The following is a 23,811-nucleotide window of genomic DNA, read 5'->3' as shown; positions in this document are numbered from 1 at the left end:
TGAAAGTGACCTTCAGTTAACTCATATCATCTTGACACCAGTGAGCCAGGCTCTACCCTTGTAATCTTCATTGTTAGCTACATGAAGAGGAGCTTCTCTCAGTAGGAAACACACATCATCCAAAACTATACAGATATTTTATTCATTTCATGTGATTGTTCAAAGGAGGCTGAAAGGGTAGAGAATCAATAGAGAAGGCAACGCGTGAAGGAGAAAAAATTACAGGCGAAACTGCTGCCACGCAGAGGGTGAAGTAATTTACCCAAGGTTAGTAGCAGAACTTCCATTTAGGGTCACAGTCGAAATTAGAGCCCACGGGTCCTAGCTTTCAGTGCAGAATGCCTTCCCCTTCTCCATCCTGCCTGAGGCTGTGGAAAAGCAAGCGAGCTGCCCTTCTCATATGGGGTTGGATGACTGGTTGGGCACTGCATAGCCACATGTCTGCATGGCATGTTGTTTCTTTACCTCTGCCCTATTCACATTTTTGTCTCTCTCTACTGAAGTCAGAAGTTGAAAATTCTAGTTGTAAGGGCACAAAGTGGCTCCATGTCAACTTTCCCCCGTAAATTATTTTTATGGGCATACCCACCAAGGGCATATCTACAACGCATGATTGCCCTTGGCATCGGACCAATACTTCTCCCCCTACCCGTGTTTTATGGATAAAAAAGGCCTTTTCTGGTTATTATTCTTAGATGGGGTCCTTGAAACTTCTGTAATGCATAATGTTAATAAATCAACTAGCAAAGGAAAAAAAAAATAAGTCGCCTGATAAAAGTAGGCATTTGAGAGTTCAGGCTCCTGAAATCTATACCCATTTCTTAGTTATACGGAACACATGACTTCAGGCTTTTCCTGCATCCCTTTACTCCTCAGTAAAAAGCTGATTTTAGACGAGTGTTCTGGTTAGAAGTTGCTGCATTAAGAATCTTAGAACTACAAGTCTCCTGCATCTATGGCCGAATGGATAGGTGGAGCTGCTGATGACGTTGAGTGTTCCATGAAGAGTGATATGTAAAGATCTTCACTGGGATGTAATGAGTAACCACTATGTGTTCAATAACCACAGGGCAGGATATCTGAATTCAGCAAAGGACACAGCACTGCAGTGTGTGTCCTTGAGAGTCTCCTTTACAAACATGCCAGAGCAGAGATAGTGACCTCATGCTTCCCAGAGAACATCTTCACTGGGCTGTCCTGAGGTCACCTCACACTCAACACACCCAAAATAGAACACAATCCTTCTCACGCTTGCATGGGGCCGCATCATTCCCCCGTTTGCTAGAACTAGCAATCGCATTTTTACGCCAATGACAAACTGGTCCTGTGTCTGTACAGTCTCCTATATCTATACCTTCCATTGCTCTCCTGTCACCACTACCTCAATGCGGGCTTGTCATTACCCTTCACTGCAACTCTTGCCATGACTTTCCTGATGGGGTCTGAGACTGCAGATTCTCCCTCACCAGTCCATCTTCTGTGCTACTAATGGGACTGCTTACTAAAACACCTGCTCAGGCCAACCACCTTCCCCAAAACCTCCAATTGTTCCTTGCTGCCTACAGAATAAATTCCAAAACGGTAAGCCTTGGAGGCAAAGCCCTGTCATAACCTGGGCCAAGCATTCCTTCTTCAGGCTTATTTGGGAATAAATAATTGCTATGGTCTGAAGGTCTGTGTCTCCCCCAAATTCATATGTTGGAACCCCTAATACCCAATGTGATAGTATTAAGCAGTGGTGCCTTTGGGAAGTGATAAAGTCACAAGCACTCCACCTTTGTTAATGGAATTAGTGTACTTATAAGACACTCCTTTGAGCTCCCTTGCCCTTTCTACCCTGTGAGGATGCAGAAAGAAGGTGTCATCGTTGAAGCAGAGAGCAAGCCCTCACCAGATACCGAATCTGCTGGTGTCTTAACGTTGGACTCCCCAACCTTCAGAAAGGTGAGCAATACATTTCTGTTATTTATGAATTACCCAGTCTAAGGTTCTTTGTTATAGCTGTCTGAAATGGCAAGGTTAATAATTAATGAAATAAATCAGTTACCTCCATATATAGTCTATGGTCTTCAGCCTGTACCTCTCTTTTCATGCTATCCTCCCAGTTTGAACCACCTTTAAAGGACCTACCAAACTGGTGTATTCTTCCTACGGATACAAAGCAGGTGTCAACATTTAGGTTGTCTTGGGCCTATCCAAGACGAAAACCTAGCATTCACATGTACAATCAAGTTGTATAAACATGTACAAATGAGAGGCTGTATACATATGAGAGTAACTGGCTAGATAGCAACCAGGCAGGACTGCCCTAAATTGTGATATATTTTGAGAACAGAATCAACTATAAGTATTATCCATGCCTCATTGTATTACAGGGAGAACCTCAAAAAATTATATTACTGCAACTAGGGATGAGAGGTAAGGTAGGTGGAAAGTCGGTAGAGATGGTAAATTGGTGGTGAACTTTATTTTACAATTAACCTAAGGGGATGATTATTAAATCATAGTATGCTTTTGTTCTCAGGAGTCAAACCATTGGATAGGACAATGAGATTTAGAGAGAAAACTAAAATTTCCGTGTTCTTATCCTTCATGCTGTTTCTTCCAAATATATTTATCAAAACACATTTTAAGAGAGGGATGGGAAAGGCCAGTTACACAAGAAAAGCTATCCTCTGCCCGACTGAAGAAATTGTTCAAACAGAGTGCATTCTTTCATAAGCAATGCTTCCTAATGTAGGCAGGGTCAGTAAGGGCTTAGGTTATTAGTTATGTAATCCCTAGTTCCTCAAACTGCAGTTTTGATTTGAATACACAGTTTCAATTAGTTACTTCAGTTTTTGCCTTGCAGCGCATTTCATTTTTAGAGTCAAGAGAAGCTCAGATGATCCCTGAGTTCACGAAGAACGCATCTGACCCCCGAGAGGTACCTTTAGCACAGCTTTGAGCCCTGTGCTCTTTCTGTGACACGTTTATAGACTGAATTGTGTTCCCCAAAAAGATATGTCAAAATCCTAATCCCTGTAATCTCTGGTATCTGAGAATATGATCTTATCTGGAAACGGGGTCTTCGCAGACATAAGATATAAGTTAAGATTAGGTCATACTGGAGTTGGGTGGGTCCTTAATTCGATCTAATGTGTACCCTTCAAAGAAGAAAAAACACAGAGAGGAACACACATGGAGAACTGTGTGTGATGACACAGGAAAACTAAGCAACACCACGTACTGATGGCCCCAACCAGAAACCAGAAGGAGGCAAGGAAGGATGCTCCCCGGGGTCTCAGAGGGAGCGGGGTACTCTCAACAATTTATTTTTGAACTTCTAGCCTCCAGACTGTGCAAGAATACACTTCTGTTTAAATTACCTGGTTGGTGGTACTTTGTTACAGCAGCCCTAGTAAACAAATATACCACGTTACCCATTTTGATTGCTCATTTTTGTTTTTATTGTGTTCTCATGGGGTATCTCTAAATAAAATGACTTGAGTATCATCTGGGTGCCAGATACTGTCTTTACACTTGGCGAAGTTGTTGAGGTCCGGGCTCTACATACTAGTTCTTATGTTCATCTGCTTTGATTTGGAGGTCATTATTATCTACAATGTCACATCAAATCTTCTGTCTACCAAGAGGTTTAGTTAAGAGGACTTCAAATTCTGGGTCCTTGATGTAGCCGCAGCCACAGAATGTCGTAGCAATACATGCTGGATGTACCTCTCCAGGTTGTCATGAATATAATGACATGAAAATCATTGTTAAATTATAATATCGTTGGCTAATATGTATTTAATATTAATTATATGTCTAGGACTGGGCAGATGCTTTACATATGTTGTCTCATTCAACAATCACAAAGGGCTCTGAAGTGGGTGCTATTGTCACCTAGGTCCATTTTACAGATAATAAAAACTGAGGCACAAAGAAGCTAAATAACTTGCCTGGGACCCGAAGGCAAGACAGTGATACAGTTGGGATTGCAAGCTATGTTCAGCAAACTCCACAGTCCATGGATTCCCACATGCCCCGAAGGCATGTGACCTTATACTATCTGTTTACATTAGAAACTCACTATCACCCCTACCAAATGTACTTAGTCCCTGCAGAATTTAGCTTCAACCTTTTTCTTAGCCTCATCTCTTGTCATCTCCACTTTCCTCCCTGCCTCCTGCCCCTATACTTTAACCATAGCAGGATCTTCACATTCCTTGGAACGTGCAGACTCTGTCGTCCTGCTCTGTTTTCCACATTCTGCTCTTTGACTCCAGGTGTTCGTCCCCCATGCCCCAATGCACGTTGTGCACATCTCCTGCCCTTATGACCCAGAGGAAACGTTATCTTCTCTGAGTCCCAAATTCCCCAATAGGTAGTTGCTCCCTTCTTCTTTCCCATGGCATGTTCTTGAGACCTGTACTCTGACACTGGGCAGGGCTGCAGTAAAGCACCGAGTTGCCCAGGGCACCACAGTTATAGAGGCACTCCTTCTTAGAGTCAACGGGCAGAATAATTCATGGAGATATTAACTTGTATTTTCTCCTTGCAAGTAGGACCTCTTGGAGCAGATTCAGTTGGGCTGGGGGAGAGGAAATATAGAAGAGGGAGAGGGAGGTTTTACCTCCCAGAGAAGAAATGAAGCTGACTGGGAGCTTTGGGCAGCAGGACTCCGGCAGGCCCTACGTCTTGGCAGAGCCCTGTGAGGAAGCAAGGCCATAGAAAGGGAAAGGCTGCCTATGTATCTAGGAAGATGGCCCTGCGTACCAGAATCCCAGATCCTCAAGGATCCAACGGCCCATGTGTGTCATGGAAGTAGTGGGGTTTCCAGACCCCAAGTAACCAGCCAGGCATGGAACACAGGCCCCCAGAAATAGCCCGTGGGGAACCAAAACTGAAGGAGGTCTCCTCCATGCTCTGGGTTGTGAAAGACCTTGGGACCTTTGCATGAGAGAGAGACAAAGCCAGGAGAAACCCCCAATACTGACAGATTGCATTTCCCATAAACCCAGCAGGTTGAGAGCTCAGAGTTGCGTTGAATCTCCTTTAAAGATAAAATCAAGACACATACCATTTACTGCACACACACCTCCATTTGTGAGCCATGATTCATACCCAAAACATGTGTTTCCATGTCTGTCTCCACTACTGGACCGTGCCCTTTTTTAGGGGCAAAAACTGACATTTTTGTTGTCTTTGCATTCTCAACCTTTGGGAGGCACCTAGTGCAAAGCAGGCCGTGAATGAAAGCCTGCTAAATGGATGAAGAGAAAATGAACCAGTCAGCCAGGTAGCTGATCAATCTCTCAGGGTTCTTGCAGCTCTTGGAGTCTATGGAAGAAAGGTTAAAAGTACTAGACCCTCCAGTTCAATGTCTATCTGGGAAGGTAGCTAAGGTCAAGCCCTCCTCACCAAAACAGCCAAAGGTAAAAGGAAGAAGGGAAGGAAGTTGCTAACTCACAAAGGCTTCTGTATTCCTTAGCCTTTGATTCAAGAGGATGAGTGAGTGAATTTTTTTCTTTTTTATTTGTTGTAGTGCTGGCTTCCTTCAGGCAATATGAAAAATCAAAGAATTAGGCTGGTACCTGTATCAGATAAGTTGACCGAGGACTGTTGGAAGTCAATGAAAAGTGACCCTTTGGGAAATGCTGTTAGGAAAACAGTGTTTCCCTCTCTATTGTTTTTTATACCTACTGGAAACTCTGAGCTTCACCAGCTGGTTCTTCTAGGTGTTTATATTCTGAAAGGCCACGACCAGGATCATTTGGTTGAGAGAAGTTCTGTTCATAATTGTGTTGCTACCCGGCTTCTGAGCATCAAGCATACCAGCACACACAAAAACCCTCCATGATAGCCCAGATTCACACAGTTTCATGTAATTTCTTTTATGTGCAATTGCTGGGTGCCCTCCCCAGGAGAAAATGCAATGCTGTAAGGGTCAAATACCTGGAAAATATCCTAGGTGACATGTAAGTTAGTAAGCCAGCAGACTGCTCTTTTCTCTTTTCTCGATGCCTTAAGAGATTGGCCTGTGGCAGTGGGAAAAGACAGCCATTTGACAAAAGCGTGGTCTATATCACAGGGAGACCTGGCCTCCAAATATTCCTTTGTACAAATAAACAGAAGGATTTCAATCTTCTCTCCATTCTTAGAGAGATCCCCTTTTCTCTCCTATTCAGGGTGGTTTAGCTCCTAATTAAATTGTTTTCTCTTGTATGAACTACCAGGCTCGTCATTAGCTTCCAGTTAGAAAGATCCTATCATCCTCTCAACCGTCTACAAGAGCTGGAATGCCTTGACTTTCCCAAGAGAGGAGACAGGGAGAACAGGAACCTCCATCACCCTAGGGCTATTTGGCAATCTTCCCTCTTCTTCCTTCAACACCCCTTTTTGAGGTAAGAGTCATCCTATTCCTTCCTTCTAGGTTCTGCTGGAGTCAGAGGGATTAGGCAATGGGGCATGGACTGCAATGCTCCAGCCCCACCCAGGGGTCAGGGCTCACAGCCAGGTTACTCAAACAGAGGTCACTGTGGCTCTCTCCTGCTGCTCAGCCCAGGCGGGAGCCGCTAGCCACAGATCTTAGACACGCATGGGCGAGGACCCAGGGGTCTGGCTTTATTGGCCGTAGGGCCAGTTTGGCTGGGTGACTAGGTGGGCATTCTAATGACTAAGAACCTTGCCTTACCCACTCCCAGGGTCAGCGAAGAGACATAGATTTTAAAACCAAGAGAAACAGAACCTAGCAAACAAGAGAGATCCAGAGAGACAAATACTGTAAAATTTATAGATTAGAATAGACAATTTTACCTGTACAAGAATATGTTTTTGATTTCTGCTAGAAATATTGTATATTCATTATATTACCAAATCAAATATTAACCTGACCATGGCTTTTAATAATGGTGTTAGGATAAACCTATAATTCCTATATCAAGGAATAAAGTCAAATGAAATTAAATATAAATGAAACCAGAGTCTCAGACCTTAAAGTCTCCCTAGATGCTTAGGGTTCACTTTAGAATTTCAAGAGTAATCTATCTACTTATCTTCCTCTCAATAGAACCTGCTTTCTTTCCTTCAAGTGTTAGTAATCATAATGCAATCATAATGTATTAGATTTGGTTCCCTACTTTATTTCTAGGCTTTTCAGTTTTGTCTAGTTGATCATATTTTTTGTTTTCTTTTGTTTTGGTTTTTTAGCTAAAAATGGCCTGTGGATCTATCCTGTGTGATATTTGACATACCCTATTGATATTTAAATAGACGCTTTGAGAAATGTAAGGTTTCTTTACAATATTGTAAGTTTGGGCAAAGTCACCATAGCATTAGGGTTGAAGTATAATTGATTGATCATCTGACTTCCATCGCTTCTTCACTTCCTTAAAATTCTTTGATTCAGTATGTGGGGGGAGGGCGAGAAGTTGTTTCTGATCAAAACACTTTTTTTTTTAAAGAATATTCTTTGGTACTGATGTACTTCGTCAATATGATTTATAGCAAGATGTGCGCTATACCAATATTGTGTTATAAATGTGCTTCCAGATGACCTAGCCTGTGATCCTCTTACTCTTTTTTAATTTTTCAATTGCCCACATAATTCATTTCAAACAAAAGGAAGAAAGTGATCATATAAATAGGCTAGGTAGCAGGAAAGGCAGGCAGAAATGCTTACAAGTTGCAAACAGGAAAAAGAAATTAGGACAACCGGGCTTCAGAAAAGCTGCAAACGCACTGGTAAACAAACTGAGGCTGCCCTGGAACAACCCTCTGTTTGTCTTTGCTTTATGGTGCAATGTGGTCTAGTGGTCTGATCAACTGGGAATCTCAGTTTCGCCTCAGACTCCCTGTTCTGGACTGAATGGCCTTGGACGGGGCTCCCTGATCTGAGATAGGCAGATTTTCAAACTGTGAGGCTCGATGTTTATAAGTGGAAAGGTTGCAAAGGGGTGAAGGGCATTATTACGACTAAAGAAAGCACTATTATATAGAAACAATCAAATCAAGGATTTTGTTTGTTTGTTTGTTTGCTGCACATTTAGAGCCAAATGCCAATTTTCCTGCCCTGACAATTTGTTTGTTTATTTATTCATGTATGTATTTTATTGAGGTCCCTGGTAACACAAGCATTTTGGAAATGGGTGGGAGTGTGTGTGAATAACAAAAGAAATCATCTACTGACAGGTACTGATAGCTTCTTCTGTTTTGTGGATCCTCTATTCCTATCCCTAGAATGGATCTCTTTTTTAAAATAATGTATATTGTAATGTATATTTTACATTTTGTAATGAGCATGCTTAGTTATTTACATTTTTCTCAAAATAATATATGTGCATATTAGAAAGCAAGATATTCAAGCACATCTTTAAATGAAACCATGTTTAAAGAAAGCTCGACTTCTATTAAAGTCCCGCGATACTTGGAGCAGTGCAGTTTAGCCGACTTTGCTGATAAGTGAAATCCATAAATAGTGGAGAGCCTCCAGCCATGGTAAAGAGGAAGTAAAATAGACTGATCTCATGACCTAGAAACAAAAGCTGCAAAATAATTAACGTTTTACTTAGTATTTAAACAAAATATGGTAGAGTGAGAATTTGGTTATATCTGAATTGGATTTTCATCTCTTAACATTGGAGTCCAATAAACTTGGAACTATTATGCTTTCTTTTATTTCAAAGTTCAGACTTTAGTAAGAAAATTGTTTCCATTGTTCATTAAATTACGTAATCATTTAGGAGGAACTGTATCAAAGTTGTTACCTAAGCCTTATGTACAAATTACAAAATGTAGAAGTTAATTCTTTAAAATTTATATTCCATATTTAGATTATTTTTTAATACTGAGTACTGTTTTCCATTTAGAATTTGTGGATCTAAATAGTAACAGGCCTTGCTTATCTAGGAGTAAAGGAAGAAAGAAACCTATTCTTGCCCTCGTCTTACCCCAAACATAGAGGTTTAAATTAAATTTATTCTAGGCTCTGGTGTACAGAGCCTAGGAAAATAATCTAGCCCAATAGTAATTAGTCTCCCTTCTCATCTCTCTTCTCTTTGCCTGGCTTCCTTTTTGTCTTTTTTTTTTTTTTTTCACCTTTTTGTTCCAATATATTTTGGCACCCACTAAGTACCCAGCACTGTGATGCTAAGTGCCTTGGAATTAAAAATGAAAAAGATCCAGGGTCTTCAGAGAGCAGACCAGAAAGATGCTGAAGGAGAAACCATCTACATATTCCAGAGGATACCGAAAGAGAGCATTAGCAAGACACAGAGATGAGGTTGAGGCGGGTGGATCACCTGAGGTTAGGAGTTCAAGACCAGCCTGGGCAACATGGTGAAACCCTATCTCTACTAAAAATACAAAAAGTTAGCCAGGTGTGGTGGTGGGCACCTGTAATCCCAGCTACTTGGGAGGCTGAGGCAGGAGAATCGCTTGAACCTGGGAGACAGAGCTTGCAGTGAACTAAGATCGTGCCATTTGCACTCCAGCCTGGGCAACAGGGCTGAAACTCCATCTTGAGGAAAAAAAAAAAAAAAGACATATTTCCAAGCTGCAGGAAGTAAGGTTTTAAGGAGAGTTTCTTGGAGGAATTGAGCTTTGGAACTAGTTGGTACTAAAAGACAGGTAGCAACTAACCAAGTATATGAAAAGAAATAAGGCAGGGGACAGCATACACAAAAGCTTAGAAAGAAAATGTAAGCCAATGTGTCTATTTCATTTAGGGGCAGGGGGAGATGAGTGGGAGCAGGAGATGAAGCTGGAGTCGGACATGGTGTAAAAGCTTTCCATGCCATGCTGTGGAATTTGGATTTATTTCCATGGGCAATAGGAGCTACTGAAGGTGATTAGATAGAAGAATGGCATGACCAGATTTGCATTTTAGAAAAATTACCCAGGCATCTTCTATAAGTCTTATGGGGTTGAAATGGAGTGTTTCTGGGAGACGCCATGTCATGCCGATGTGAATTTCCTGAAACCTGGGCCTGTGCATTCATTCGCACAGCAAACCTTTGTTGAGTGTCTATTTAACACAAAGCACCATACCCAGCACTGTGCTGAATAAAAAATGGGACAAGGTACAGCCAACGGCAAGATTCTCAACATCATACCTAATTACTATCTTAAGTGTCCAATAAAAACTTACACAGCCATGCTTACTCATTTCCATATTTTCTATCGCTGCTTTCGTGCTACAGTGGCAGAGCTGAGCAGTTCTAACAGATGTGGTCTGACCTGTGAAGCCAAAAACATTTGCTCTCTGACCTATTAAAGAATTCTTTTTCTAAGACGGGTTTGCTACTGTCCAAACCTCACCAGTGAACCCCCATGCGTTGTCTATAATATCCAATTGGTGTCGAGTTTAATTTCGCCATTTAAAAATTTTCTTTCTTTTATTTTGAAATGCAAGAACTCCAACAAGATTAGTAGACTCTGTTCTTCCATTTCTTTAAATAATATTTTCAGTGTCAATTACATCTCCTTTGCCACTGATGATTAACAAAAACTGAAACATAGCAGAGAGTAAAACTTCAGCCTTGTAAGTCTGCACAATTCCCTGGTCTAGATAAATGAATTTCCTTCATGTCTAAGAACACTCAAAGTGCTGAAAGTTAATTTAAAAGAAAAATAAAGCTAGTTGAACATTCTCACTCTAATGCTACTTGTAGGAAATAAAGAAAGATAGAAATTAGCACCTATCTCAGTGGAGTGTTCTGAGAAATCACTGTGTGAAAAGATGGACTGTGATCTCAATCAGAAGCTGCTGCAATGAGATTTTGGAACCAAATATAGCCCCTAGAGACCAACTTGGCTCATAAGTAGAAACAATCAATCCTACAATTAAATTTCTGGGGTTTTTATTATAGATAGAAGAAAATCCAAAATAACCTTCATTCATATCTCATGCCAATTTCTTTAGGCTTTAGGAATTATAGCACTTGACTATTATGCAACCTTTTCTAAGGGCACTTACACGAAATTTTCATTTTTCAAAAATTAAGAAAACCTTTTATAATAAAATAGTTTGAAGAAAAATGAAAAACTAATTGGAAACTCACTGGAAATAAGACCACTAGCTGAACCAAATTATTCACATAGAAACAATAATAGAAAGCTAAATGCACAACTTGTAGCTTGTATATTAATAATGCAAGAAACATATACATTTATTCATAATAATGGACTGAAGATAATTTGCTGTGGAATAATTGAACCAGAACTAATTGTTGCTCTACGCATTTTATGTTAGTATTATAATCTGACATTATAAAGATTTTCATACTAAAGTTTAATGTCAATTTTATTCAGTATTGATGTCTGATTTTTATCTATATGTACAATATACATATCATGGATACTATAACAAATATTGAACATAAATGCTTTTTTAGGACACCTTTTAACTTCCTTTTTTATCTTCGATTAAAGTACAGACACACCATTAACCTAACAAATAGTTGAAATCTTTCTGGATCTCCAATTACTAGTCGAGATTTCCTCTATGGGAGAAACACAATTCTGTTCATTTCTTTGAAGAAATCATCAAAAATAATTATGGAGCCTGGAGAATCTATAAAAATATTATGAAGAGGAGGTTTTCATCTCTAGTGAGGTGCTTCAAACTGCTTGGACATTATTTACTCTGCCCAACCACAAAGACGGGGAACCTTCATTGCCTTAAAGCTTCCACACAGGCAATTTGGTGCTACAAAACAAAGAGAATACAAGAAAATGCCAGCAATGAAAATGGAAATCAAGGAAACAGTAAGAAACCAATCCACCAGTGTTGTTCCTGGTATCCAGATGCTTGACCTGAGAACTTGATTATATCAGTTGCTTAACGTGGGACTCAGTTTCTTTGCCCTTAAATGTAGATAACAATAGTTGCCTGTACATTTCACTGGTCATTGTGACGAACAATGAGAAACAATAGAATAAATGCATAAGTGCATCTCAAATTGTTAGGTGCTAAATCTTCGCAAGGGTGGTGAATATTATCCTTCCTGGATGGAGTTCTTTCTCCTCCGGTGGTTTATTTTCTTAGTTTCTGAGAATGCATAGATTTGTTAATAACTCACCCAGAATGTTGAAGTAAACATTTTTTTAGTCCTTTAATCATCAGAGGAGACATGTTAGCCTGATTAAAAGATCTATCCTTGATATGAATCTACTTGCATATTAGTCTATTCCCACATTCAAGTGTAAGTATGACCCTTTTCTGAATTTCAGAAGCTCAAAGCCTTTCATTTCAGCAGATCTATGAACTGGAGAATTTCTTGTCTACGATGTACTAGTTCACAGTTTATGGTCTTTCTGACACATGCGATGTTGACTGTCTACACGATCCTTGAGGGCACAGACCTTTTGTTAGGAAGGGTTTTCCAGTATCCACCCAATAGCCACTAGAGTTGTGTTAAAACAGAGTACTGTTGAGATGCCACCCTACTTAAAATCTCTCACTCAGTTCAGTTTGATGCAATTCAGGAAACTGATATTTTGGGTTATATCAGGGCTAGGCTCTGTGCTAGGTACAAAGCAATTCAACAAGGACTTTGATACGATAGGGGCCCTCCAGGAGCCCCTCCTGCTTACGTGATGTTACTCAACTCCATGACATGGCAGCTGGGCTTTAAAAAATCTTTCTCTAACTTAAAAAACAAACCATGTTAAAGGAAGTTTTCAGAAAATTGGGAAAATTTAATATGAGCTTCCATTAGATGATATCTGACCATCTAATAAATTATCATTGATTTTGTTTGTGATAATGGCATTGTGATATATAAGAAAATATCCATTTTTTAGATATACACATCAAAATCAGAAGATGTAAACTAATAGATGTCTGCAATATGCTTTTTTAAAAAATTAAATGAAAAAAAAGAAAAAACCAAAATAAAACAGGTTGATGAACAAATGGGCCAAAATTTTTTTGAGTTAGGGTTTTACTCTGTCACCCAGAGGCTGGAATGCATTGGCATGATTATGGTTCACTGCAGCCTTGACCCCCCCGGCTCAGACAACCCTCCTACCTCAGCCTTCAGAGTAGCTGGAACCACAGGTACACAACACCATGCCTGGCTAATTTTTTTTTTTTTCACATTTCATAGAGACCAGGTCTCACTGTGCTGCCTAGGCAGATCTCAAACTCTTGGGCTCAAGCAATCCACGTGCCTCAACCTTCAAAAGTGGCAGGATTACAGATGTGAGCCACCATACCTGGCCCCAAATTTTGATAATTGTTAAATGTAAGTAATAGGTCTTTGAGGAATCATTTTATTATTCTCTTTCCTTTTGTGAATTCTTAGAATCTTTCATAATAAACACATTTAAAGGATTGGTTGCCCAAAATTCTGGACTTTTATTCACTTAGGATTAGCCTCAGCACCCACAGCAGGAGCTATGCTCAAGATTTGTGTCCTGCAGTTTCCTCTCCTGGCTCCAGGATCCTATTTGACGCAGTCTTTGAAGGCCTCAACATCACCTTTATTGGAAAGTCTTTGCTTAATCGCTCAAATAAAACAGACTTTGCCCATCTTTTTTTTTTTTTTTTTTTTTTTTTTTTTTTTTTTTTTTTTGAGACGGAGTCTCGCTCTGTCGCCCAGGCTGGAGTGCAATGGCTGCATCTCAGCTCACTGCAAGCTCCGCCTCCCGGGTTTACGCCATTCTCCTGCCTCAGCCTCCCGAGTAGCTGGGACTACAGACGCCCGCCACCTCACCCGGCTAGTTTTTTGTATTTTTTTTTAGTAGAGACGGGGTTTCACCGTGTTAGCCAGGATGGTCTCGATCTGCTGACCTCGTGATCCGCCCGTCTCGGCCTCCCAAAGTGCTGGGATTACAGGCTTGAGCCACCGCGCCCGGCCGACTTTGCCCATCTTTAAGTACTCAGAAGTTGGCTAATTCCTCTATTATGATCTTAGTATATTATCTTATATACAATATTACTTGTCTTCTTCTCCTGCTGCCGTGGAAACTTTTTAAGATTGGTCAATGTGGCTGGGCACGGTGGCTCACGTCTGTAATCCCAGCACTTTGGGAGGCCGTGGTGGGTGGATCACCTGAGGTCAGGAGTTCAAAACCAGCCTGGCCAAGATGCTGCAACCTCTTCTCTACTAAAAATACAAAAATTAGACCAGGGCGGTGGCGGCACCTGTAATCCCAGCACTTGGGGAGGCTGAGGCGGGCGGATCACAAGGTCAGGAGATCGAGACCATCCTGGCTAACACGGTGAAATCCCGTCTCTACTAAAAATATAAAAAATTAGCCGGGCGTGGGGGCGGCGCCTGTAGTCCCAGCTACTCGGAAGGATGAGGCAGGAGAATCGCTTGAACCAGGAAGGCGGAGTTTGCAGTGAGCCGAGATCGCGCCACTGCACTCCAGCCTGGGCGACAGAGCCAGACTCCGTCTCAAAAAAAAAAAAAAAAAGACTGGGCAATGTATTATTTTCACTGCCTTTCTTTTCACAGGGTCTGACACAGAATCCTAACACCCCTGAAAATGTCTGTGAGATCGTAGACTTATTACAGTATTCACAGCACACAGCACATAGCAGGATTGTCATTTCCTGACCTCAAGAAGGATAACCCCACAAGTGTATCGGGCAGCTAAGCTGTGCAAATTTTATTTTGATTGGAGGAATACAGAACTGTGCAAAACTTGGGTGTATTTGTTTAACTTAACCTAGTTACTACAGCAGTTTCTGAAACTTCCTCATTCATTTAGCGGTTTAGGTATTTGATTGACTGGAGCCAGTGAGAACTCATTTTGGAGAGCACCACATACATAACTAGGTCTCATTCAGGCAGAGTGCACACTATTCCTATCCACAAAGTGCTTTTGATTTACCAGGAAATCTTTTGACAAAGCTCTTCTCCCTTCAGGGAAGTGTGGGTGGTGGTGGTGGTGGTGCAGGACCTAGAAGCAAAAAAAGAGACACTTCTAACAAAGCCGTGAAGTTCTTCTGTGCTGTTATAATGCGATCCAGCTGGGTACAGATTTGCTCTCCACATTTGTTTACAGAAATGGATTCCACAAATCTTTGTAAAACGGAGTTTTTCAGGGGCAACACAAACGTGACACTCTCTAAGAGCTAACTCTACATACAAATTTAGACTGTGTTAAAATAACTGGTTATCATGTGATCTGATCTTAACTGGCTTTTTAAAAGCAGCAAAGGAAATATATTTTATTAGTTTAGCGTGCTTGTCAGAACCGACTCCTGAGACATGGTTTCCTTGGGCACGTGGCATGTGTTTTGAAAAATCAGCCTCCTCTGGGAATTGTACTCTTAAGATATTTGTTCAGAGATGTTCAAGCTCTCAGTTACAAGATGCTTGAGCCAGAAACAGGGAAGTCTGAGTACAGGGCCATTGTTACATTGTCGTGTGTGTGTGTGTGTGTGTGTGTGTGTGTGTGAGAGAGAGAGAGAGAGAGAGAGAGAGACAGTTATGATAAAATACAAAAGTGTCATCTTCCTCAAGTAATTCTGACCATCTGTTGTCTCAGCTCATCTTAGGTTCATAACTGTGTTGTTCCTCTTAGGGCTAAGTTGAGAGTATGATATTAAACTTAATATAGAATTGATAGCAGGCTTTTTCCTCCCTCACTTCCCAATTGTCCAACTGTATGTGCCTGTTCAAAGAACAAAAAACACTGTATTTGATAGTATTTGACCACAGATTATGATTTCCAACCTTGCTTGTTTCTCAGGCCACACTGAAACTGCATCTTTTTTTGTCCCTTCAACCCAAAAAGTCATGATGGTGGCTGATGGCACTTGCTAAGGAACTCACCTTTTATAGAGCAATTATGTAATAAGGGTTGAAAAATTATTATTATTACAATCACTAAGCAAATTACAGAATATAAAATTTTTTCCAGGCAAAATCCATTAGTCATGATCAAAGATTCCTCAGTACTAAAGACTGTGCATGCATAATAAATATACTTGGGGGTAAATTTGCTTTAGGGGAAAAATGAAGCCTCTAGTTGCTGGATGGAATAATGTGCATTCAAGTTAAAGCACTTTAGCATCCCTATGAGTTGAAGTCAGCTGAATCTTATTGTTACAGATAAGCCCCATTTTCTTGAAAATATAAACTCTGTATTTGTTATGGGACTTACTTATAGGCAGAGTCTACCATAGGTTAATCTTTATTGTACAAATCACTTTTGCTTTTATGGGACTGTTGTGCTGTACTCTACAGGGTTATATAAACTATGCAGTTTAAGGCACAATTAGCATGCATTCTCTCAGTTTATGAATAATAACATTCTTTTAATAACAATATATTTAGACACACACAGAATGAAAAGAGCTTAATTTATTGTTCAAGTTTCTTTCATTGCACAGAATAAGGATGAGATGCTGTTTAGGAACTCAATGAAACTGTTACAAAATATCCTTTTAATCTATAATGTGCACATTGTGTATATGACATCCTTGGGACTATGCAATGGAAATAGTGACAAATAAACAACGAAACAAAAGGAAATCAATTTACCAAACCCAGAAAGGTGAAAGCATTTGATGAAACACAACTCCACAAAGAAATGTGAAGTGCTGACAGAACTGTTATATAACCTTCAATTTATTTTAATAACACTGGAAGGGCAGATGTCATAGTGGTTCCTGGAAATCTTTTTGAGGTTTCCAGGATGTGTTCCCATTAATTTTTTTAAAGCACCTACTCTATTGTGCAACCTATAACCAGCATTGACTAATTTATATCATGTTCCCTCTTGAGGCTGACTCAGGTCTGGTTATCCTAAAAGGGTTTCGACTGAGCAGGATATAGGAGTCATATGCAAAGAGGCTTCTCCATGCAGGACAGAACACAGCCTCAGGAAGGTCACAGGGGTCAAGCTGATTACCTCCTCCAGCTCTGGCAAGCAGAGGGCTCAGCTGGGTTACCCAAGTTCACAAGAGCTATTGACATTCAGCTGCAGCTCCCACTCATTATGGGATCAGCAGGGGACTGTCTGGGCCTCCTGTTAACTCTTCTGTGCCCTGTTTTAAGATTACAGTGAGGTCAAAAAGGAAGCCATCAGGTAGCTTTGCTTCAACTTCTTCATAGTTATGATTCAAGAAATGAACCTTTTAAACCAGTATGTAATAAACCTTTTACAAGTGGATGCATGTGACCGATCATTTCAAAAGCTCTGGATAAAACGTAAGTGAATATATTTGTTCCATGTTTGTTCATGATGCAGTAAATGTTTATTTCCTGGATTGAAATGGAAAAGGGGAGAATATGTTTTCTCTTCCCACCAAGAATAATTCCCCCTTTGTCTTTAATAAGGAAGGCCACACATGATTTTTAAAGAGATAATAGCAGCAGTTGCAATTCTTTGTCACTTAAAAGTGCATGTTTTCTCTGAGTTGCTCATGTAAAACTAACCTCAGAGAGAACTTTAACAACTCATCATCTAAGAAGTGAAGTCACGGTTTTACAAAAGTTCAGAAGCTCTCTATTAGGTTACAGACATGGAGCTCTAAGTGGTAAGCCTGTTCCTTCAGGCTTTGATCTCCTGCTGACACATTATGATCTTCTAGAAGTGACTTAACCTCTTTGCCTCTATGAACTCATTTGTAAGTTGAGAATAATAGTTAATTAATCCACGAAGCATGTCTCTGTGGTAGCAATGGGAAGACTGACTCACTGTTACACCCAAGGGCCTCTAAGTCATCTATCATTCCTAGTTCTTCCTTTTTTAGCGTTATACTGGCCCTAGAACACACATTATGCTGAATCCTCTGTTCTCTTCTTTTATTCCTAATTGTTCCCGCTAATAGTTGAGTATCTGTACACAGTTGGGGCTAATTTTCATTCAACTACTATATTTAAAAAGTATTAAGCTTCTTTTAAGGGCCAAGAGCTTGTAAGACAAAAGCTCTACCCTAAAGGAGCTTAGAGTTTAGCCAGAAGACGTGGAATTATAAGCAATGTGTTCAATTCCAGGAATCCACATCAATAATTCAGAGTCCAGGTGGATTTGGGGAGTTAGGAGTACCCAGTTTGATTTCTGGCTTTGTCAGATGATCGAGCTGACTGCCAAATCTACACTTGACCCAAAGACACAAAAGCCTATCTACATAGATTCGTTCAATCTTGACTTTAATCACAGATGCAAACAGAAATTCCTCGATCTACCTCTTTCTGTAACATTTGACACTGGTGGCCATTCTGTCTATTATGAGTGTTCTAGAAGCTGATTGGTAAATTGGGCAATGCTAGCTTTGCATGATTTTTAGCTCTCCACCTTTCTCTTGCCATACTCTTTCACTTGATGATTTCTATCACCCTCACCCCCAACTCCCACTCTATGGATTTAGCCATTTCCCAAATGTTTATTTAGCACTAACTCCCAGCCCTCTTCTAAGCAAGAGGTCCATTTTTGGACTTGCCTGCTCTACATTTCCACTGGTTTATCCCACTGGCATTTTTAACTTGAGTCTATAGTGACATCTTTCCCCAAATGAGCTCTGTCCTCTGACTTCCTTTTTGCTGGGTAAGGATTCATTATCCACCCAGTTAATCAGGCTCTCCACTTGAGAGTCAGCTTTGATTTTCTCCTCTGCTTTGACTCACCTCACTTGTCTCCCATCAATATCCCATCAATTCTATTTTCGCCCTTTCTTTCATTTATTTTGTACACAGCCTTCATCTTCTTAAGGCAAAACTGTTAGTTTTCTCATTTCTCCATCATACCCTAATATATCACAGGCTAAGTTCCAAAATGTTGAATGTACTGTTTAAACTTCTATAATCTGGCATCAACTTACCTTTTGTCAGCCTTCTGATTGATGATATATTGTTTCATATTGTTTTACAGCCACCCCAAAAGTTATTCACCCTTCCTGAATATGCTACATATGGTTCTGCCTCCTTCTGTCTGCATTTGCCTTCTCTGTAGTCAATATCCTGCAGTTCTTCACAAACTAGTTCAGACATCCATGAATCCCTCACTGATGTATCTTACAGTGGGTCTTCTGATAGGTAGCTTTTAAGTCCTACTTTTCCTAAGGAACTCAACATTGACTATCAGTGCCATGGGCATTTACGACTTTCCCTGACTTCTCATTGCTCTGAAGATGGAGGAGGCTACGCCATGTGGGTGTGGATCCGTCTGCATCACTAAGCGCAATTCTTGGCAGAGAGTACATGGTTAGTAATATACATTGCAAAACCAGTGTATTAGTCAGGGTTTTCTAGAGAGACAGAGCTAATAGGATATTTGTACATATAAAAGAGACTTTATTAAGGAGTATTGACTCACAAGATCACAAGGTGAAGTCCCACAATAGGCTGTCTGCAAGCTGAGGAGCAAGGAAGCCAGTCTGAGTCCCAAAACCTCAATAATAGGGAAGCCCACAGTACAGCCTTCAGTCTGTGGTGGAAGGCCTGAGAGCCCCTGGTAAACCATTAGCGTAAGTCCAGTAGCCGAAAAGCTGAAGAACTTCGAGTACCATATTCAAGGGCAGGAAGCATCCAGCCCGAGAGAAAGATGGAGGCTGGAAAACTCAGCCAGTCTAGCCCGTCCACATTCCTCTGCCTGCTTTTATCCTAGCTGCCCTGGCAACTGATTAGATGGTGCCCACCCAGATTGAGGGTGAATCTTCTTCTCCCAGTTCCCTGACTCAAATGTTAATCTCCTTTGGCAACACCCTTACAGACACACCCAGGAACAATACTTTGCAACCTTCAATCCAATCAGGTTGACACTCAGTATTAACCATCACAACCAACATAAATGAAATCAAATAAAGGATACCTTTTTTTCTGAATAGGCTGAAATATTTAAAATTTTAGAACATCAAAACTTTAATGAATATCATTTTATTTTATTATTTCTTCTATTACAATTTCCACAAAACGAGAGAGAAAATTCAGATTATTTTTTGACATGTAAAGGATAACAGACGGCTGCTAAATGAGGATTAAAATTTAAATATGAAGAGTTAATGACATCAGGAGTGAAAATCCCACTGGATTGCAAATAGAATGGAAAAACCAAATAGTGTAATCAAACCATTCTCATTAGACTTTCAATTAATAACTGGCCATAACAAAGTTCTCCTCAGGAATATTAACAGCGATATCTAAGCAGGGCCACTTCTGTGATCAGAACTATGTAAAAAATCAAGAGCAGAAAATGAGATGAAAAAAGTAGTTCCTGGAAAACATGGATAATTTATTATCATTTTATTGTGAGACAATTAACAAATTAAATTATAGAAAGTAAGTCAAATCCCAAAAGAGAAATACATTTTACAGCATTTTTTTTCCAAGACGGAGTCTTGCTCTTGTCGCCCAAGCTGGGGTGCAATGGTACAGTCTCAGCTCATGGCAACCTCGGCTTCCTGGGTTCCAGCAATTCTCCTGCCTCAGCCTCCTGAGTAGCTGGGATTACAAGCACCTGCCACCATACCTTGCTAATTTGTTTTATTTTTGTTTTTAGTAGAGATGGGGTTTCACTGTGTTGGCCAGGCTGGTCCTGAACTCCTAACCTCAAGCGACTTGCCTGCCTCGGCCTCCCAAAGTGCTGGGATTACAGGTGTGAGCCACCATTCCTGGCCCATTTAATATCTTTAAATATAAAAATAAAGACTAGTTTGTGTGACTTGTTATAGAAGATATTGAGAAGAATGTAAAGTTGTTCAAGATGATGCAAAACTACCTTTAAAAAAAAGGAAAAGTGAAAATATGGCAATATTGCTATTGTGAAAACTACGGTAGAAGTAACCACTCTATAGACTTGCATTTTTCATATCTAAAAAAGGAAAAGAAGAAAATTGAATTTTGTCTAATTGCTGCCTTTAACATCCAGGGTTGAGTCTGTTACTACTACATGGGTGGCAATGCATCTGTTTTTTTCTCCAATATTCTTGATAGAAAATCGTGGGATTCCTAATGGGTATTTTCCCTCCTCTAGCAGATCACTTTTGATTATTGCTTCTATTTAGAAATGAAGAACTGGTAGAGGTGGGCATATAGATGTAAGATTGTGGCACACATCCTGAGTGCCATAATTTGCAGTTTCCCCACAATCTCACTGATACACTGCTTGCAGTGTCTGGTTACATTTTCTCTCCTGGAGTCTGACCCATGCTTTTACTCAACAGAGGTGACCTTGAAGGAGGCTGGTCTGCCTGCCCCTAGTGTTCCAGATGCTAATCGTGCTGCCATTGAAATTGTGTTTCAAGGTAACTTTAAGTCATTACTTTCCACACTGCTTATAGTCAACTCAGTTCAGATAAGTGCACCATTATGTTACGTCTTGGAAATCTGGCATCACCAATTCTTCCCACATCTTCATCTCAGTGCAGCTGAGGTGCACTAAGCACTTCTTGCTTTAATGCTGGTATGTAGGGTACTTAACGTTGAATCACCTGTGAGCAATCTGTGTTTTAAGGAGTTTTCCTGGTAATTTTAGATATGCTAAGGTTTGAGAACCACTGGTTTAGGTAATTAATAAAAACTGATGTAACAGACAAACCTCAAATCTCAATAGCCTAATATGACAAAGTCTTCTTTCTTGCTTGCATCACCATCTAACTAACATGGGTCAGATAGATTCTCTCTATCTTGTAGTTAAGACACCTTGTTTTTTTTCCTGTGGAGAAAATTACTTTAATAATTATAAAAGTAGTACACACTTATTATAAAAAATTTGAAAGACATGAAGTTATAAATAATACAATAAAATCACCTATGATTTCAATGTTTAGATTAATAATGTCTATTAATATGTTGGTGTCTTTGCTTTCTTCTCTTGAACACTTGGCTTTCAAGTTGCTGAGGAAGGGAAACAAATCCAAGGGATTGTTTGGGAAGAGGTTATGGGGCAGGCTTGGGAGTGGCTTACATCCTTTCTGCTAGAATTCAGTGACATCAGTGACATCATACTGCAAGGAAGGCTGGGAAATGTAGAGCATCACGTGGTTATTTTTGAGCGTTAACATCTGCCACAAACAGGATCAGAGAAATATTAGGTTACTTCCACCAGGCAGATGCATTGTTTTGGTTTTTCATTTTATTATTATTATTTTATTATTTATTTATTTAGTTTTAATTTTTTTGAGTTTCGCTCTTGTTGCCCAGGGTGGAGTACAGTGGCACGATCTCGCTCACTGCAACATCTGCCTCCCAGGTTCAAACAATTCTTGTGTCTCAGCCTCCTGAGTAGCTGGGACTACAGACATGGTCCACTATGGCAGGTTAAATTTTGGGGTTTTCTTGTATTGTTAGTAGAGACGGGGTTTCACCATGTTGGCCAGGCTGGTCTCAAACTCCTGACCTCAAGTGATCCCCCCACCTCAGCCTCCCAAAGTGCTGGGATTACAGGCATGAGCCACTGCACCCGTCCTCAATTTATATTTTTGTAGCATCCATGGATCCTTGGTGCTGAATCCGTTGTCTTGAAAGCCATTTTCCTGCTCATATTTGACTGACTAGCATGGGGTCTCAATTCCTCCTTGAGCTTTTTTTCTGAATCTATTTTTTGTCCAGGGTAGGGCCACACAAGACACAGACACAGACATACATACACAGATACACATGTATAAACATAAAAATAAAAGGGCTAGCTAGAGATATTCTGAAGGTTAGAAACTATACTATAAACTCAAGCTATATTCTTCCCACTCTTGATTACATTTCCCCAGAGGTACGAACCTTGGATCCTGTATAGTGCTGGTATTTAACTCCATAACTCTCAATGAAGTCACAAATCAACATCTCATAGAGACCGGGCAGGTAATGTAAGCAGAGAAAGCAGAGTAGGAGATACATAGTGGTGAGATTGAGGAGTATGGTCGGTGGAATAGCATAGTCTCCATCCAAAGGAAACCTTATGCCAGCTCTGGCCAATTGCTCCCATGCACGAAGGCAACCTCAGTGTTGCTAGATTTTTCTTGCAATTGTTTTTCTTTGGAAAAACTAGAAACCTAGATGTTTTGGTTAAGTTTCTTATTTTTTCTTTTTACAACCATTGCATAAGAAATAAAAGACAAACGAAAAGGATCTCTTTTGCAGAATTGGCCTGTACATGCAAGCCCTGTGCTAAACCACACACTCACACGTCTATTTTATATGTGTGTGTGTGTGTGTGTGTGTGTGTGTGTGTGTTTGAGACGGCATCTCACTCTGTCATCCAGGCTGAAGTGCAGTGGTACAATCATGGCTCACTGCAGCCTCAATCTGCTGGGTTCATGTGATCTTCCCACCTCAGCCTCCTGAATAGCTGAGACTACAGATGTGTACCACCATGCCCAGTTAATATTTTATATTTATATTATGTAGAGACAGGGTCTTACTATGTTGCCCAGGCTGTTCTCAAACTCTTGGGATCAAGTGATCCTTCCATCTCAGTCTCCCAAAGTGCTTGGATTATAGGCATGAGACACTGTGCCAGCCCACACCTCTATTTGGCATTTAACAACTTAAAATTGCTTAACAATCTAAACCCCCGAATTTACAACTTAAAATACTTTATTTTTCTATATGGAAATTGATGAATTTACTGACCTATACTCTCTCTTTATTTCCACTTTATTTTTTCCCACTGAATTTTTTATTAATCATATTATTATTAAACCTTATTTTTTATTTATCAAAGTTGACATTAACTCCTTATGTCCATTCTTAGGATAAGAAAATTAGTGCTCCTGCAAACTTTTCTCCTCCTTCTCCTCCATACCTTTATGGATCTGTTAGGTGTGGCATTATTTTTACTTGATTAAGTTTATACTATTTAAATTTCAGACTAATGTGGCTAATTAAATATTTAATAATTTATATTCTAAAATTTGGAACCAATAAATGTTTT

This window comes from Macaca mulatta, chromosome 3, assembly GCF_049350105.2.
Source record: "Macaca mulatta isolate MMU2019108-1 chromosome 3, T2T-MMU8v2.0, whole genome shotgun sequence".
NCBI classification, from domain to species: Eukaryota; Metazoa; Chordata; class Mammalia; order Primates; family Cercopithecidae; genus Macaca; species Macaca mulatta.
The sequence above is the reverse complement of the archived record's forward strand: the minus strand, read 5'-3'. Positions refer to the sequence as shown.